The sequence below is a fragment of the Solanum tuberosum genome, unplaced genomic scaffold (assembly GCF_000226075.1).
Source record: "Solanum tuberosum cultivar DM 1-3 516 R44 unplaced genomic scaffold, SolTub_3.0 scf00310, whole genome shotgun sequence".
Lineage (NCBI taxonomy): Eukaryota > Viridiplantae > Streptophyta > Magnoliopsida > Solanales > Solanaceae > Solanum > Solanum tuberosum.
Window position 1 is genome coordinate 585376 of NW_006239236.1, and position 17224 is coordinate 602599.

Consider the following 17224-nt stretch of genomic DNA (forward strand, 5'->3'; position numbering starts at 1 on the left):
CTCAACTTTTCTCGTAAACACCCAAAAATTTAAAAAATCTCAAGACCCAAATGAAAGGTCCTACTAGACCAAATTCAACATTCCAGAGCTATTGTCGATCACGAAATTATCATACGACAACTAATAATAATATTTCGATTGTTGACCGATGTCAACTCTAGGCCTTTAAACTTTCCATCTTCTCGTCTAAGTGTGCAAACTCACATCGGAAGCCTTAGGACCCGAACTAAAGGTCCTTTTAGACACAGCTCGAAATTCAAGAGCTAACCGCGCTAACATAATTTCAATCTGAGCACGTTTACCAATAATATTGACCAAGGTCAAGCTTAGGCCAAAACTTAAAAGCTAAAATGCGTAATGGTACAAACTCGCGCCGAAAGACTCGAGATTCAAGCTAACCATGTCACTAGCCTAAAATGACCACTCCGGAGCTGATGGAATCGACAAAATTCCATTATGAGTTGTTTACCTGACGTTTTGACCAAAGTCAACTATTCAAGTTTCAAAAGCTCGCAAATAGGGGAAGAACAGGCAGAAAACTCAAACAAACGACCAGGCGATCGAATAGTTTGTGCCAAAAAGTCATAAATGACTAGGTGTCGCTATAGGAATGCTCTAAACGATGAAAATAAGGCATTAAGGTGAAAATAAACTGGAGGGTCATTATAATTACACAGCCCGAATGACATCCTCTTGAAAGCACAAGTGAAAGTACTCTTCTATTGGTCCTTCGGAGCTATAGAGATCTGATTTTAGCCCAAATACCCGTAAAGAAAACTGTATCAACCCTTTCCAGCAAAGACTATTTAACATTTGGTCCATGAACGACATTGGGAAGTGATCTTTCTCTGTCCATGCATTCAACTTGTGGTAATTCATGCAGACTCTCAGATTTGTTACAGGCCTCATCAGGTCAAGCTCCCTCTTTGCGTTGGGAACTACAATTATTCCTCACTTCATTGGTACACATTGAACTGGACACACCCAATTACTATCCGCGATTAGCTAAACTAATCCATCATATAGCATCTAACCACCTGATAATCTCCTTTTCCACAACTTCCTACATTAGTGGATTTATTCTTTCTCTGGTGCTCAATACTTGGTTTACTATCAGACATGAGTGCAATCTTTTGAAAACATATCCCGGTGGAATACCAATAATGTCATCAATAATCAATCCTATTTCCCTTTTGAACTTCTTCAACACCGATATCAAAGCCTCTACTTGCCTTACATTCAAATCAGCAGCAATAATGAACGACAATGTACTATTTTGGCCCAAAAACACTTGCCGCAAACGAGATTTAGAGTTTTCAGCTCCAACTTCAGAAGCTCATCTTTAAATGGTTTTGTAGGTGGAGTTTCTCAATTCTTCAAATCTAGATCCAACTTCTTTAGTGGGAGACGAGTATAATCCACCCCATCAAGTGCAACAACTAACTCATCGTACTCGTCAATACACACCCCATCAAAATTTATGAGCACGACAACTAATGTATCAATACCTAATCTCTCCTCATTTAATACTTCTGGCTTGTTCTCAATAGTATAATTCAAAATGGCCACTCCTTTAAAATCACTTTCATGTTTCATTGATTTGTAGCTATTAAATGTCACCTCTTCATTTTTCATTCGAAATTTCATTTGCCCTCTTTCCATATTAACTAAAGCTCGCCCAGTAGCAAGGAAGTGTCTCACTAAGATGATAGGCACTTCAAAGTCGACTTCGCAGTCTAATATAAAAAAATTCAGCTGAAATATGAATGCCTCGACTTTATTTAGCACATCTTGTAGAACCCTGATTGGATTCTTTATAGTACGATCAGCCATAAATAGTCGCATAACAATTGGTTTGGGGGTTCCTAAATCCAACTTTTTTAACATAGATAACGACATCAAATTTATGCTAGCACCCAAGTCACACAGGGGCTTGGCAAAGTGTAACATGCCAATGGTGTATGAAATAATAAAGGCACGTTCCAGGATCCTCTTTCTTTTGCACTAGCAATCATGTAGCTATGGCACTCCAATATTGCAACTTATCATCACCTTTAAACCTGACAACTCTCTTTTTGGTCACCAAATCTTTCATAAACTTACCATAACCGAGCATCTGTTCTAGGGGTTCTATCAAAGGAACATTTATCGATAACTGTTTCAACATGGATATAAACCTGCGATACTTTCCGTCTTCAATTTTCTTCACCGGCCTTTGTGGGAAGGAAGGCGATGGTCTAAGCATTGGGATGATCATCGGCTTTTCCACTATCTCAACTTCATCTTGCTCCGGTTCCTTTACCCTTACCACACCAGTCGGCATATGAGGGCCAATAGTCTATTTTTCGCCCCTAGTAGTGTTAGGATTCTTAGAGAAGGATCGAGTCACAGTACAATCTTAATCAATTGACTTTGACTTTCCCTTGCCTTTGTTCGAATTCCTAGATCGACCTCTTTTTGTATATTACATCAACTCGTTGAAGGGAGACTGGAACCTTAGAGTTCAATGGATGAGAACTCTGATCTCTTGTTTTTTACTGAAACCTAAATCTTATTCCAAACTAATAATTATAGCATAACCTTTTTTTTTGAAATAGAACTATATCATAACCTAATCCTTATAAAACTATGAAACATAAACCCTATTCTAGAATAATAAATAAAGCTACTAAAATAATAATTAAATTCTTAATTTAAGGGCTTTCCACGCATCCACAATAGTTGCTAGGCAGTGTTCCTTGTTGATAGGGACTCACACTTGAAGATAGTTGACAACTCAATTGTTGCAATTGGCTTAACATATACTGCATGTTAATTTACCATCTGCCCAATACTTGAAAAATCAATACGCATATCTTTCACATGGTCATCAGTTGAGGTACACATTTTCATCATCTTAGTCATTATAGCCCTACACTCACAATCCATTCACCTGACCCCACATGAAAAATTAGTGCAATTCCCTTAATGCACAAATAATATAAAAACTTGAGGTTAGACAAACCTGTGGCTCACAAGCGCCGAAGAACTATTAAGAAGTTTGTCTTTGGAGCACCATGAATAGTACCCCTCGAGGCCGATTCTCCGACTGTTAACTTACGCTCTCGCTAGTGCCTAAACTCCTCATCTGCCTTTGATTTGTTTCCAAGCAGCATTTATTTGTATGTCTCTCTCTTGTAGCCTCGTCGCACCTCATCAACGTCACTAGGGGCATCATCCGCACACTTTATAGTCACACATCGCTATGTTTGCTCGGTACCTCTGCCATCCATTCACATTTGAGCCGCAGCCTGACTCAGACTGTGTCATGCTACGAACCCGAGCTTCCCCAAGTTGTCCCTCCCCACTACCTTCTCTCGAACTCTGTGCTCCCTCCTCAGACTAGGAAGAACCATCATGGCTCGAGGAGTCAGACTCATTCAGCACCACGATAATGGCTAGTTTCTAAATCAGTTGGCGTGTTTCCTCGGTGCCTTTGGTGAGTAATCCTCTAGGGCAGGGTCAAATTCAAACCAATTGAGTTTATCATTTGTGCGTTTATCAATAAGTTGAAGTTGGTCAGACGATGCGGTGGGTTTTGACCTTCGTCCATAAGTTTTGGTATTCATTGGTGGTATAGTACCTGTGGAAAAGTCATTAGTACCCAAACACATAAAACAAATCAAGAAATGAATGAAAATAAAACTATGAAACCAAAAGAAAATAGTAAAAATAATTTGCAAAAAAAATCACTGTTTGGTCCTACGATTGGTTCTTACAGATCGTAGAATTTCTACGGGCCGTATGACCCAACCTTACCAAAAGAGGTCAACTTTTTAAGTTGCTTAAGTTGAAATGACTAACGGTTTGTCAAAGGGTTTACGGACCGTAAGCCAAACCGTCATTCCAAACTTTGGCTATTTTTTGTGCTTCAAGATGATGGGACTTGATCTACAGTCGGTAGGAATTCCTACGTCCCATAGATCCAAGTCATCAATCCTAATATTTGGAGTTTTTAGGATCAACTTTGTATTAACACATCTTCAACATCATATCAGCCTGTTCCATCACAAACATGCATTTCAACATAGTAATTTTTAATGTAAATACGTCATCGATAAGGATTGTACTTATCAATTAATCACAATAACATATAGCACCATCACAAACCCTAAGTCAAGAACACAATTTCAAGTAATTTGTTTCACATATTTACACATAATCGACAACACTCGCATCTACTTGCTTCCCAAGGGTATACTTTAATTAATTTAGGCATACAAAACAAGCATCACATACCCTAGGTCAAGTAGCAACTTTGAATTCAAGTAATTGAATCTAGTTAGACTTAATTCCATACCTTTAGATGAATTTCCAAGTTGTACGAGTGCATCACTTAGATGTCTAGAACTTTTAAAGCCAACTTGATAATTCCACTGTCCCGTATTACCTTGAATATGAGTAAAGGAAATTTGGGAAAACTGGAAGAAAGGAGAGAAAAAAGGAGAAGCTGGGAGGAAAGGATTAAATAGTGGAAGTTGGAATTATAAGGGATGGAGTTTGTGTGTGAAATGGTGGGACATATGAGAGGTTGTAAGGGTTGGGAATTGAGGGAAATGGGGGATGATTTAAAATTGGAGGTTTTCATTAAAAAGGGTCTTGGGTCGGGTCATTATTTTAAAAAGACAGGTTTGACGAAAAATGATCTACGGTCAATAATCATTCCTACGAACTGTCGAAGGCCTCCGTCGTTCTACTCAACACTTAAACAAAATTCAAGAATACCTGGGTCTGCGCATGCAGACTACAGACCGTCAAAATTTAAACTGTTCGTATTGTGCATCCGTAGACTTAAAGTTATTATTGTGTTAGGACTTATATTCTACGGATGCCATCTATTGTTCGTTGAATGAGCAACGAATCATAGTTGGAATCGTAAAACCCTCTACACTTTGAAATTTTGCAGATTTTTCTTTCTTTCTTGCACATGTAGCAAACTTAGGACTTCTTTTTACATTTTCTTGACACCTTTTGGACACGGACCCTAAACTATCCTATTCTAGAAAAAAATCAAACCTAAGAACAAAAAATGTCAATAAAAAAATAATTCAAACTAGCTAGATTACATCTTGGGTTGCCTCCCAAGTAGCGCTTGATTTAACTCTCACATTTTGAATCTTGTTCCTTCCTCATTCTCAAGTTCAACCACTCTGTGTGATAACACTTGTACAACTCTGAATGGTCTCGTCCTCTTTTATTTGATATTGCCAGGAAATAAGGGCAGCCTGGATTTGAATAGAAGTACCAAATCACCGGGATCAAATTCTCGCTTTTCGATCTTTTGATCATGGTACTTCTTCATCTTTTCCTTATACACCTTCAAAGCCATATGAGATATACCATTTCCCCAAGTTGTAGGAAAAAACCTCATTTTACTTATTCTATTCATCACCTTGATTCTAATTTCTTCTAGCATAGACACAATTGTCTTATGTCTAGCTGCCTGCTAATATCCAAGCATTAAAACTTTCAACCATGTTACTATCAGAACTATCACATTTGAGAACTCCTTGAAGTACGCTTTGCACCATCTTTCAATGTCATATGTGATGGGATTTTCCACAATTTTTTTACCCAACTTACTTAACTCACCTTCCCTAACCTTCAATTCAGATTCAAATGTTTCCCTAACTCACTTCTAGAACTTTTTCCTTCTTTCAATACCCTTCCATTTCTTTAACCAGTTTAACAGTATGTGTCAAGTACACATTTTGTGCTCACAAGAAGGAAATACTTCCTCAGCAGCACTAATCAAATCTTACAATAAATCGTAAACAATGGTACGTATATGATGTAAAATCAGTAGTAACTAAGCAAAAATAAATAGTACAATAACTAAGAAACACAAAGTTAACATAAAACATCAATTAGACACAAAATAAGAATCGTCGGACTACACTGCAGTCCAACTCGATCAGAAGAAAGTTGGCATTTGGACCTTGTTTGCATTCCAGTTTTCAGTTCACCATAACATCCAAACTATAAATATGCCTGAGAGAAAATGGAACTCATTTGAAAACACAAGTTGTTGATTCCTAATAGAAAAAGATAAATTAAATTTTACTTACTGTTTGATAGTTATAACTACACATCCACAATACTAGATTCATTTCCACTATGAGCCATATCTACAAAAATATGAAATCGCTTTGAAGCCTAATAAACTTATCTTTCGAAGGATAACCCCTACTTTTTGTTGTACTTTCTCAAACTTTTATTAGAAGAGTGGTGTTTTTTCTGCTTCTTTGTAACAGTCCATCATATATCTTATGTAACTGTAGGTTGGGGGAATCGAAAAAGTTTATGAAATTGCCGTATATTCTGCAATGAAGGCATTTCAACTCGTCATTATCATGAATTCGCCTCCATTGAGGTAATAGCTCTTTGTCAAAGGACTTCTAAATATTTAGTTTATTAGGGTTCAAAGCGAATTTGCAAATCCATTTGGAGAGCATTTAGCCAAATAACTTCCTGCAAAATGATCAATAATCATTTTTAAATTGATTTTAGATGTATGAAGCATACTCTGTCTATGAAAGCATGATGAATATGGCAGAAGAGATTTTGACACGATGTGCCCTTGCAGTTAATTGAAAACTTAGAATTGATTACCAGGTAAGTACCATTTCCTCTAGATAATCTTCCTCAATAGTGTTTGTAATTGGTGATCATTCTTTGCATTTTCATGTATCTTCTCTGTCAAACATGATACAAGTCACTTACAGGACTACGTGTGGCAACTATTCTTATATTGAAGGCATAATACTGATAATTGATTAGACCTGTGGCTTCTGGCTTTGATTGTTCTTTTCAGTTCCCTTAAAAGACAACCTAGTTCTTTATTTATCTGACTACGAGAATGGACCATGAGTGATAAAAAGAATCTTGTGAACTTCAACTTTCTCAATAGCATTATGTTATTTTGTTTGGTACCTTTCCAATTTCCATTTATAGGGAGCTTCCTTAGGTGCTAACATCTTCTTTACTCAGCCATCTTGTTTCTCATGACCAAATATTATCTCATCATAACAAAATAATTTTGAATGGTTGAACAATGTTGGCCCAAAAATGTCCAGCTAAACATTTTTAGTTACTATTCGGATACCAGACCTATTTCCTTGAGTTGATGCAAATCATCTCGTCTTATTTTATCTTTTCCAGAGATCCTAGCTCATGCCTTTTCTTATGCTGCATATGTTTTCTTCGAGAATGTGAAATGTTTCTGCACTGATTTTGAAACATGGTCAGATTTACACATAATGACTTGAACTAACTTTTCAGTGAATTATTATGAGTTTTATGGTTAATAGGTTTTTGGTCCCACTTTTGGTATTTCGTTTTCTTTCTTCTCTCACCTTAACTTTAATTGAAGGAATCAAACTTTATGCTTTGGTGCAGGGTGTGGAGATCTGCTTGGAAAGACCTTGGAGGAGGGAAACAATGCATAATCTTCGGCGACGATTTTAAAGCTGCTAAAGAACATGACATAAAGCAATTGATATTCTTGGTGATGATCTGGATAAGAGTTCAATTGAAGCATGCTCTTCTGTTGGCCATTTGCTTAATGAGGTTTGAATAATATTCTTTAGAATTTTTTTTGTTCCCGTCTCCAGATACATAGAACTAGCAGCTTTTAACCGCATGCCAGTGTATCTTATTCGTTAAGATGGTTCTTTTTATGTGTACTGCTTTGTGATGTTACCATTTTCAGGTCTTTGAGATGATAGTAGAACCAAAGCTTCTGCAACCGACTATTGTCTTGGTCTATCCTATTGAAATATCTCCACTGGCCAAACCACATAGAAGGTGCACCAGTTAGCCACAATAGTCATCTATTCAGGTTATTTTTTTCTTTCTTTGTTATTTTATAATTATGGCTTTAACGCTTTTATAGTGACAATACTCATAAAATGATGATCCTCTCTCTCTATAACTAAAACTGACCTGTTTGGTTTGAAAATTATGTCGGCAAGTTGAGTTCATAATACCACTGTTACTGTTCGATCAGTGGTCTTACACCAATTACCACATAAAAACAAAACTTTCTAGCCCATTTGTATATATTGAAGGTGGTTGAATTTGTGGAGTTCACCTTCCGAACTCTGTACTCCTTCCTTAGACTAGAAGCACCATCATCATGGCTGGAGGAGTCGGACTCATTCGGCACCGGAATAATTTCTAGTTTCTTGGACTATTGGTGTGTTGCCCTCGGTGCCTTTGGTGAGTCATCCTGTAGGCTAGGGTCGAATTCAGACCCACTGAGTTCATTATCAGTGCAAACTTCAATAACTTGAAGCCGAGCTGAAGGTGCGGTGGATTTTGACCTTCTTCCATAAGTGTTGGTATTCTATGGTGGCATAGTATCTATGGAAAATTCATTAGTACCCAAACATACAAAACAAAGCAAGAAAAGAATGAAAATCAAACTATGAAACCAAAAGAAAGTAGAAAATTACAGTGTTTTGATCCTGCGGTTGGTTCTCATAGGACCCAACTGTAGGAAATGAAGTCAACTATTTTAGTTTCTGATGTTGGAATGATGATTCACCAATACGGTCTGTCTGAAGTTCTGCGCACTGTAATCCAAACCGTCATTCCTAACTTATAGGCTACTTCTTATGATTCAAGATGACGAGACTTGATCTACTGGTCATAGGAATTCCTACCTCTCCTCTATATAAGTCAGACGATCATCCAACTCAACCGCATCATACTGGAGCACATGTGACTTATCTGGGACAAACCGGCGCAACGTCAAAACATGGAAAACTGGACAAATAGCTGAGAATGCTAGAGGAAAGTCTAATTCATAGGCAACATCACCAACTGTCCTCAAAAGGCCCGATACATCTGAGGCTAAGCTTGCCCCGCATCCCAAATCCTATCCCTCCCTTCATGGGCAAAACTCACAGGAATGTTCTGTCACCAACAACATATCTCAACGATCGACGCCATTCTGAGCCTATCCCTAATCACCCTCACATGATCTAAGGCGTCTTGAAGCAAGTCTATACCACGCGGCCTAAGCTCGTAGACTCAAACGAACCAACCAGAGAGCGACAACCCCTACCATATAAGGCCTCGAATGGGGCCATCTAAATACTAGAGTGGTGGATGTTATTGTGCGCAAACTCACTTAGAGGCAAGAACTAGTCCCACTGATCTCCAAAATCCCTAACACAGGGCCACAACTATCCTCAAGAACCTAAATAGTGCTCTCCGACGGACCATTAGAATGCGGGTTAAATGTTGTGCTAAGGTCGACACGGGTGCCCAACTCCTTCTGAAAAGCCCTCCAAAAATCGGAAGTGAATTGTGAACCCCGATCTGAAATGATAGAAACAGGCACGCCATGAAGATGAACCACCTCCTGAATGTAGATACAAGCCAATATCTCGATACTGAAGGAGGTATGAATGGGAAGAAAGTGTGCTGACTTGGTCAATCGAAACACGATGACCCAAATGTTGTCAACACCTCTAGAAGTACGAGGAAAGCCCACAATGAAGTCCATAGTGATACCCTTCCACTTCCACTCTGAAATGGGTAATTTCTGAAACTCACCAGCAGGCCTCAAGTGCTCGGCCTTCACTTGTTGGTAACTCAAACAACTAGACACATATTCTGAGATGTCTCTCTTCATACAGCTCCACCAGTAATGATGCCTCAAGTCACTATACATCTTAGTTGTTCCCGGATGGATGGAATATCTAGAATCACGGTCCTCGCTAAGAATCAGCTGAATCAAACTCCCAACTCTTGGAATACACCATCGGCCAGCAAACCTCACAACTTCATTTGAATCTAAGGTAGCTGGCCCACCATCACCTGCCACTACCCTATCTCTGATTGTTGCTACAGACTCATCCTCAAACTGATGACCACGAACCCGATCTAGAAAAGATGACTAAACTGCCACAAAGGCTATTACCCGTCTGGAATCTGCAATATCAAGTTGAATCATCCGGTTGGCTATGGACTGGATGTCCAAGACAGAAGGTCGCTCTGAAATAGAAAGGAAGGCTAGACTACCCATACTCACTACCTTTCGCCTCAAGGCGTCCGCTACTACATTAGTTTTTCCCAAATGGTGGAGAATAGACAGATCGTAGTCCTTGAGGAGCTCAATCCAACGACGCTGCCTCGATTTAAGATCCCTTTGGCTCATAATGTACTGAAGGCTCATGTGAACAGGGTAGATCGCACAACAAACCCCGTATAGGTAGTGCCTCTAGATCTTAAGTGTTAATACTACCACCGCCAACTCCAAGTCTTGGGTGGGGTAGTTGCTCACGTGTAGCATAAGCTGCCTCGACTCATAAGCTATGACCCGACACAACCAAATTGACGCCCAGTGCATCATAATATACTGTGAAGCCCTCACCCTCAACTGGTAAAGTCAAAATGGGAGCGGTGGTAAGCAACTCCGAAAGCTCAACCCACACTTCTCTGATCACACAAAAGGGACATCCTGGCAAGTCATTCAAGTTAAAGGTGTTGCAATAGTGGAGAATCCATCAACAAAACGTTTGTAGTAACTCGCTAACCTGACGAAGTTAGGATGAATGAACCCCTTAACCTAAGAGGTCCTCAAGCTGAACACTGAGCTTTTTGAGCTCTGTAGCAATCAAAATGCATTAATCCTTGCCGCTCTACCGTGGGTGTGGGGATGACCAGTCCATGCCCATAATCATATCAAAATCTACCATATCAAGCAATATAAGGTAAACTTGAATGCTTCAACCCTTGCTGCTCTACCGCGAGTACGAGCCGTCTTGTGAAAGAGTGAAACAAGTAAGATCCCATGTAATCAATTAGACATACGATGCACGAAAAGGATACAAAATAGGAAAAATTTCTAACGACATCAGGTAGCCTCCCAAAGATAAGTCACAAACGTCTACACACCGATCCGTAGGACTATACAAGACGTTAGCTTTGTACAAGTGAGATTGGTGAACCTGGGCTCTGATACCAACTTGTCACGAGCTGATTCCTCTGGCCATGATGACGCTTACTATAACCCACCAGTAGGCAAGCCAACCCGTATCCCAATCTATTAGACTCTGCTACATCAGTCTACAGGGAGCTAAGTCTATGGCAATCACTAGCCTAAGCCTAGACTAAGTCCAAACATGCTCCAACAATATTCAGAAATCACAAATAAGGCACACCACAAGGTGAAGGTGATCAACAAATACAATAAACATGCTTCAACCGCCCAGAATATCCGAAAAGTAGCCTAAGGCATAGATTCTAAGAATTTAACATGATTAACCACCAATTCATAAAAATCAACATACAATTACTTAATCATGCTCAGTCTATGGAGAGGGAAGTCGTAGTCTACATATAGGCAGACCACGCGCGCTCCGAATCTCGTTTTCAGAGCTTTTCCTTTCGTATGGCCTCGGAACGTTGCCACACTATCAAAAATAGAATCATAACGTTAACACGGTTGTTTTGAAACCAAAATCGCATTTTCAGAGACATACCTAAAATCAGATCTAAAATGAGATTGTGGACCCTCATCGGGAATCCCAAAATCGACTCAGTGAAAGGGTTCGTTTTACCTCTCTGAACTTGTGTCCCAAAGCGGAACACCATTCGGGGCTCGCTATAGGAACGCTCTAAACGATGAAAACAAGACATTAAGATGAAAATGACCTGGAGGGTCATTACAATTACACAACCCGAATGACATCCTCTTGAAAGCACAAGTCCCATAAAGACAAGTGAAAGTGGTCTTCTCTTGGTCTTCCGGAGCTATAGAGATCTGATTTTAGCCCAAATACTCGTCAGGAAAACAACATCAGCCCTTTCTAGCAAAGACGATTTAACATTTGGTCCATGAACGACATTGGGAAGTGATCTTTCTCTGTACATACATTCAACTTGTGGACATGCAGACTCTCAGATTTGTTACAGGCCTCATCAGGACAAACTCACTCTTTGCGTTGGGAACCACAATTAGTCCTCACTTCATTGGTACACATTGAACTGGACACACCTAATTACTATCCGCGATTAGATAAACTATGCGAGCATATAGCCTCTAACCACCTGATAATCTCCTTTTCCACAACTTCCTACATTAGTGGATTTATTCTTTCTCTGGTGCTCAATACTTGGTTTACTATTAGACATGAGTGCAATCTTTTGAAAACATATCCCGGTGGAATACTAATAAATGTATGCAATAGTCCATCCTATAGCCCTTTTGAACTTCTTCAACACTTAAATCAAAGCCTCTACTTGCCTTCCATTCAAATCAGCAGCAATAATGATCGGCAATGTACTATTTTGGCCCAAAAAAACATACCGCAAAAGAGATTTGGAGCTTTCAGCTACAACTTCAGAAGCTCATCTTTAAATTGTTTTGTAGGTGGAGTTTCTCGTTTCTTCAAATATAGATCCAACTTCTTTGGTGGGTGACGAGTATAATCCACCCCATCAAGTGCAACAACTAACTCATCGTACTCGTCAATACATTCCCCATCAAAATTTTTGAGCACGACAGCTAAAGTATCAACACCTAATCTCTTCTCATTTAATACTTCTGGCTTGTTCTCAATAATATAATTCAAAATGGTCACTCCTTTAAGATCACTTCGATGCTTCATTGATATGCAAATATTAAATGTCACCTTTTCATTTTTCATTTGATATTTCATTTGCCCTCTTTCCGTATCAACTGAAGCTCGCCTAGTAGCAAGGAAGGGTCTCCCTAAGATGATAGGCACTTTAAAGTTGACTTCACAGTCTAATATAAAAAAAATCAGCTGAAATATGAATGCCTTGACTTTATCTAGCACATCTTGTAGAACCCCGATTGGATTCTTTATAGTACGATCAGCCATAAGTAGTCCCATAACAATTGGTTTGGGGGTTCCTAAACCCAACTTTTTTAACATAGATAACGACATCAGATTTATGCTAGCACCCAAGTCACACAAGGGTTTGGCAAAGTGTAACATGCCAATAGTGTATGAAGTAATAAACGTTCCACGATCCTCCTTCTTTTGCACTAGCAATCATGTAGCTATGGCACTACAATGCTGCAACTTATCATCACCTTTAAAATTGACAATTCTCTTTTTGGTCACCAAATCTTTCATAAACTTACCATAACTGAGCATCTGTTCTAGGGCTTCTATCAAAGGAACATTTATCGATAACTGTTTCAACATGGATATAAACCTGCGATACTTTCTGTCTTCAATTTTCTTCACCGTCCTTTGTGGGAAGGAAGGCGATGGTTTAAGCATTGGGATGATCATCGGCTTTTCCACTATCTCAACTTAATCTTGCTCTGGTTCCTTTGCCCTTACCACACCAGTCGGCATAGGAGGGCCAATAGACTGTTTTTCGCCCCTAGTAGTGTTAGGATTCTTAGAGGGATCGAGTCACAGGACGATGAACAGGAAAATGTAAATCAATTGACTTTTACTTTCCCTTGCCTTTGTTGAAATTCCTAGATCGACCTATTTTTGTATATTACTTAAACTCGTTGAAGGGAGACTGAAACCTTAGAGTTCAATGGAAAAGAGAACTCTGTTCTCTGGTTTCTTTACTGAAACCTAAATCCTATTCCAAACTAATAACTATAGCATAACATAATCCTTATAAAACTATGAAACATAAACCCTATTCTAGAATAATAAATAAAGCTACTAAAATAATAATTAAATACTTAATTTAAGGGCTTCCCAAGCATCCACAATAGTTTCTAGGTAGTGTTCCTTGTTGACGAGGACTCACACTTGAAGATAGTTGACAACTCAATTGTTGCAATTGGCTTAAAAAATATTGCATGTGAATTTACCATCTGTCCAATACTTGAAAAATTAGTACGCATCTCTTACACATGGTCATCAGTTGAGTTAAACATTTTCATCATCTTAGTCATCATATCCCCAGACTCACAATCCATTCACCCAACCCCACATGAAAAATTAGTTCAATTCCCTCAATGCACAAATAATATAAAAACTTAGGGTTAAACAAAACTGTGGCACCCAAGCGCCGAAGAACTATTAAGAAGCTTTTCTTTGGAGCACCATTAATAGTGCCCCTTAAGGCCGATTCTCCGACTGTGAACTCACGCTCTCGCTATTGCCTAAACTCCTCATCTGCCTTTGATTTGTTTCCGAGCAGCCTTTATCACATGTTGTTCTCTTGTAGCCTCTTCAGACTGTAATCCGAATCGTCATTCCTAACTTAGGCTACTTTTTATGCTTCAAGATGACGAGACTTGATCCACGGGCCGTAGGACTCCTACGTCCCGTAGATCGAAGTCATCAACCCCAATATTAGCAGTTCTTCGGATAACCTTTGTATGAACACATTTTCAACATCATATCAGCTTATTCCATCACAAATATGCATTTTAACAAAATAATTTTCAATGTAATTTAGTTATTCTTAATGCTTACACTTGTCATTTAATTACAACAACAAAAAGCACCATCACAAGCCCTAAGTGAAGAACACAATTTGGAGTAATTTTTTCACATATTTACACAGTCATTCTTATAAACCGTAGATGGGCCCCCAAGGCCTAGCTCAAGTGGCAAAAGGTGGAGGATTTGTGGCTTAGGTCGCAGGTTCAAGCCCCACACCATGCAAAGTGAAGCCCGGTATTTAAGTGGAGAAGGGTAGAGGGGTGGGCCCATTATCCACTAAGTTTAGAAGACTGTGATTGGTCCAAAGGGCGGATCACAGACGGATTTCTCGGTTATAAAAAAGAATCATAGATGGCCTTCGTTGTTCTACTCAACACTTAGCAAAAATTTACTAAACATACCTGGGGTCAATGGATGCAGACTACGGACCGTCAAAGTTTGTACGGTTCGTACTGTGCATTCGTAGACTTAAAGGTGTAGCTGTGTTAGGACTTAGATTCTACAGACGCCATCTACGGTTCGTTGAATAATCGACGACCCGTAGATGGGAGCTGTATTACCCTCTTCCCTTTGAAATTTTGCAGATATTTCTTTCCTTCCTACACATGTAGCAAACATTACAACTTTGAATGGTATCGCCCTCTTTGATTTGAGCTCCTTCTCTTTTGATCATGATATTTCTTCATCTTTTCCCTATACAAGACTAAAATATGAATGCCTCGACTTTATCTAGCACATCTTGTAGAACCGTGATTGGCATCTTTATAGTACAATCAGCCATATGTAGCCACATAACAGTTGTTTTGGGGTTCCTAAGCCCAACTTTTTTAACATAGATAACGACATCAGATTTATACAAGGACCCAAGTCACACAGGGGATTGACAAAGTGTAACATGCCAATAGTGCTTGAAATAAAGTGGAAAATCACTCACTTTAATTAGTATAAATTAAGAATTTCATTTACAACTTTTAAGCAAAAGAATTATTATTATTATTTTATTTTTTTTAAGCAAAAGAATTATAATGACTATTGTATTAATCGAATAAAGATTCTCTCGATAACTTACATTCAAGACTGTTCTTCCACTTTGAGTATCTGTGTAAATTCCAAAACCAGTGGATTGCTTTGGCTTTTTAGTTCTTGTTGTTGGTTGAGTGCTTCCATTATTTGTTGGTTGAGCATTGTCTCTTCCCCTTCCTCTTCCAGTAGCATTTGTTGCAAAATATCCTCTTCCCCTTCCTCTTCCAGTAGATTGACTTTGGCGACTTCTTTTCATAGTAGATGTGTCAGTACACATTGAAGGTGAATTCATATTCTGAGAAGCTCTATTTGGATGTGGTGCCATTGGTTGAGCTGGTTGACTTGATTGACTAGAAGTAGTTTCAATCTAATAAAAAAGAACAAAATCAACTGCGTTCAAATAAATTCAAAAAGATGAATGCAAAGTAAATTCGAAAACTGAAAATTGAATGAAAAGTAACAATTACCACTGATTTACATGCAGATTTGTTGTGACCCAATTGATGACATCTTGAATAAGTCATCTTCACCCCTTTCTTTGACAACTTGCCATATTTTTTTCTTGGCTCATCCTTTTGTTTTCTCCTGCATCTTCCAGGTCTTCTTGGCATAGGTTTTACTTCAGGAGGTTCAATAGAAGGATTGTTGGATTCAGGCCACATTTTCATGTTAGGAACAGGTTGTATGGAGTATTGGTAAGCCTTCAGGAATAATTTATGTCTGTACCAACTTTCAATTTCATTATCAGGTTCTTGATCTAAGTGATAGAAGGCACATACATAATGAGGACATTGGAATTCCTCTGAATTGCCAACTTCTGCAAGTACAAAAGTCCTTCTTACTTGGTCAGCAATAAACCTAGTATCACCCTCACTAATCTCAAATCAAGAATCTCCATTCCATAATACTTTACACCTCTTAGAGATATCTTTATTTTCTTCTAAAATTAACCTTGCCATTGGAAAAACATATGTTATCCAAGTATTAGCGAATCTCCTCATATCGACATGCCTATTTATAATTTTGTGTCTGATTTCCTCCAACATAGTAATAATAGACTTATGTCTGGGACCGACTATCCAAGAATTATAGGTTTCAGACATGTTGTTTTCAACAATATCACATTTAAAAGATGTAAAAAAAAATGCCTTGCACTAAAATTCTTTATTTTATGCTAGTAGCTCTTCACATATACCTTCATCAGGTTTTGCAAGTTCATCCTTCAACTTCACTTCATATGAAGCCTTAGCACATCGCCAAAAATGCTTCCTTCTTCTTCTCCTTTCCAATTTATGTGTCTAACACACCTTATGTGTTCTGCATTAAGTTAAAGCTCTTGAATAGTTGGAATAAGACCTTACAAAATATGAAAATTAGAACTTTCACAAACAATATAAAATAGAAAAAAAAAATCTGAGTTGTAAATATAAATGATTAAAGAGAGAATACCTTTTGACAATCTGAAATTATTGTGAAGCCCACACTATTTCCTAACTCCAAATCTGAAATCAAATATTCAATGAACCAAGTCCAAGAATGTTTAGTCTCTTCATCAACAACCCATGCTATGGGAAACATCTGGTTATTCCCACTCCTACCAACGACTACCAGTAATTCCCCTTTAAACAATCCCTTCAATAAGCATCCATCAAGACCAATAATTTTCCTACATCCTTCTAACCAACCCTTTTTAAGAGCATCAAAACACACATAAAAATACACAAACAAGTTTTTTCCAGGTATTGTATCTTTGTATG

At 38.4% G+C, this 17224-nt stretch overlaps 1 long non-coding RNA gene across 1 annotated transcript; it reads left to right on the forward strand.

Annotated features, from left to right (window-relative positions):
* Positions 1–6602: 6602 nt before the first annotated feature.
* On the forward strand, positions 6603–7765 carry LOC107063153 (uncharacterized). The gene is made up of 3 exons (XR_001475098.1): positions 6603–6654; positions 7438–7608; positions 7751–7765. It is a non-coding gene; the product is annotated as an uncharacterized lncRNA (long non-coding RNA).
* The last annotated feature ends 9459 nt before the right edge of the window (positions 7766–17224 follow it).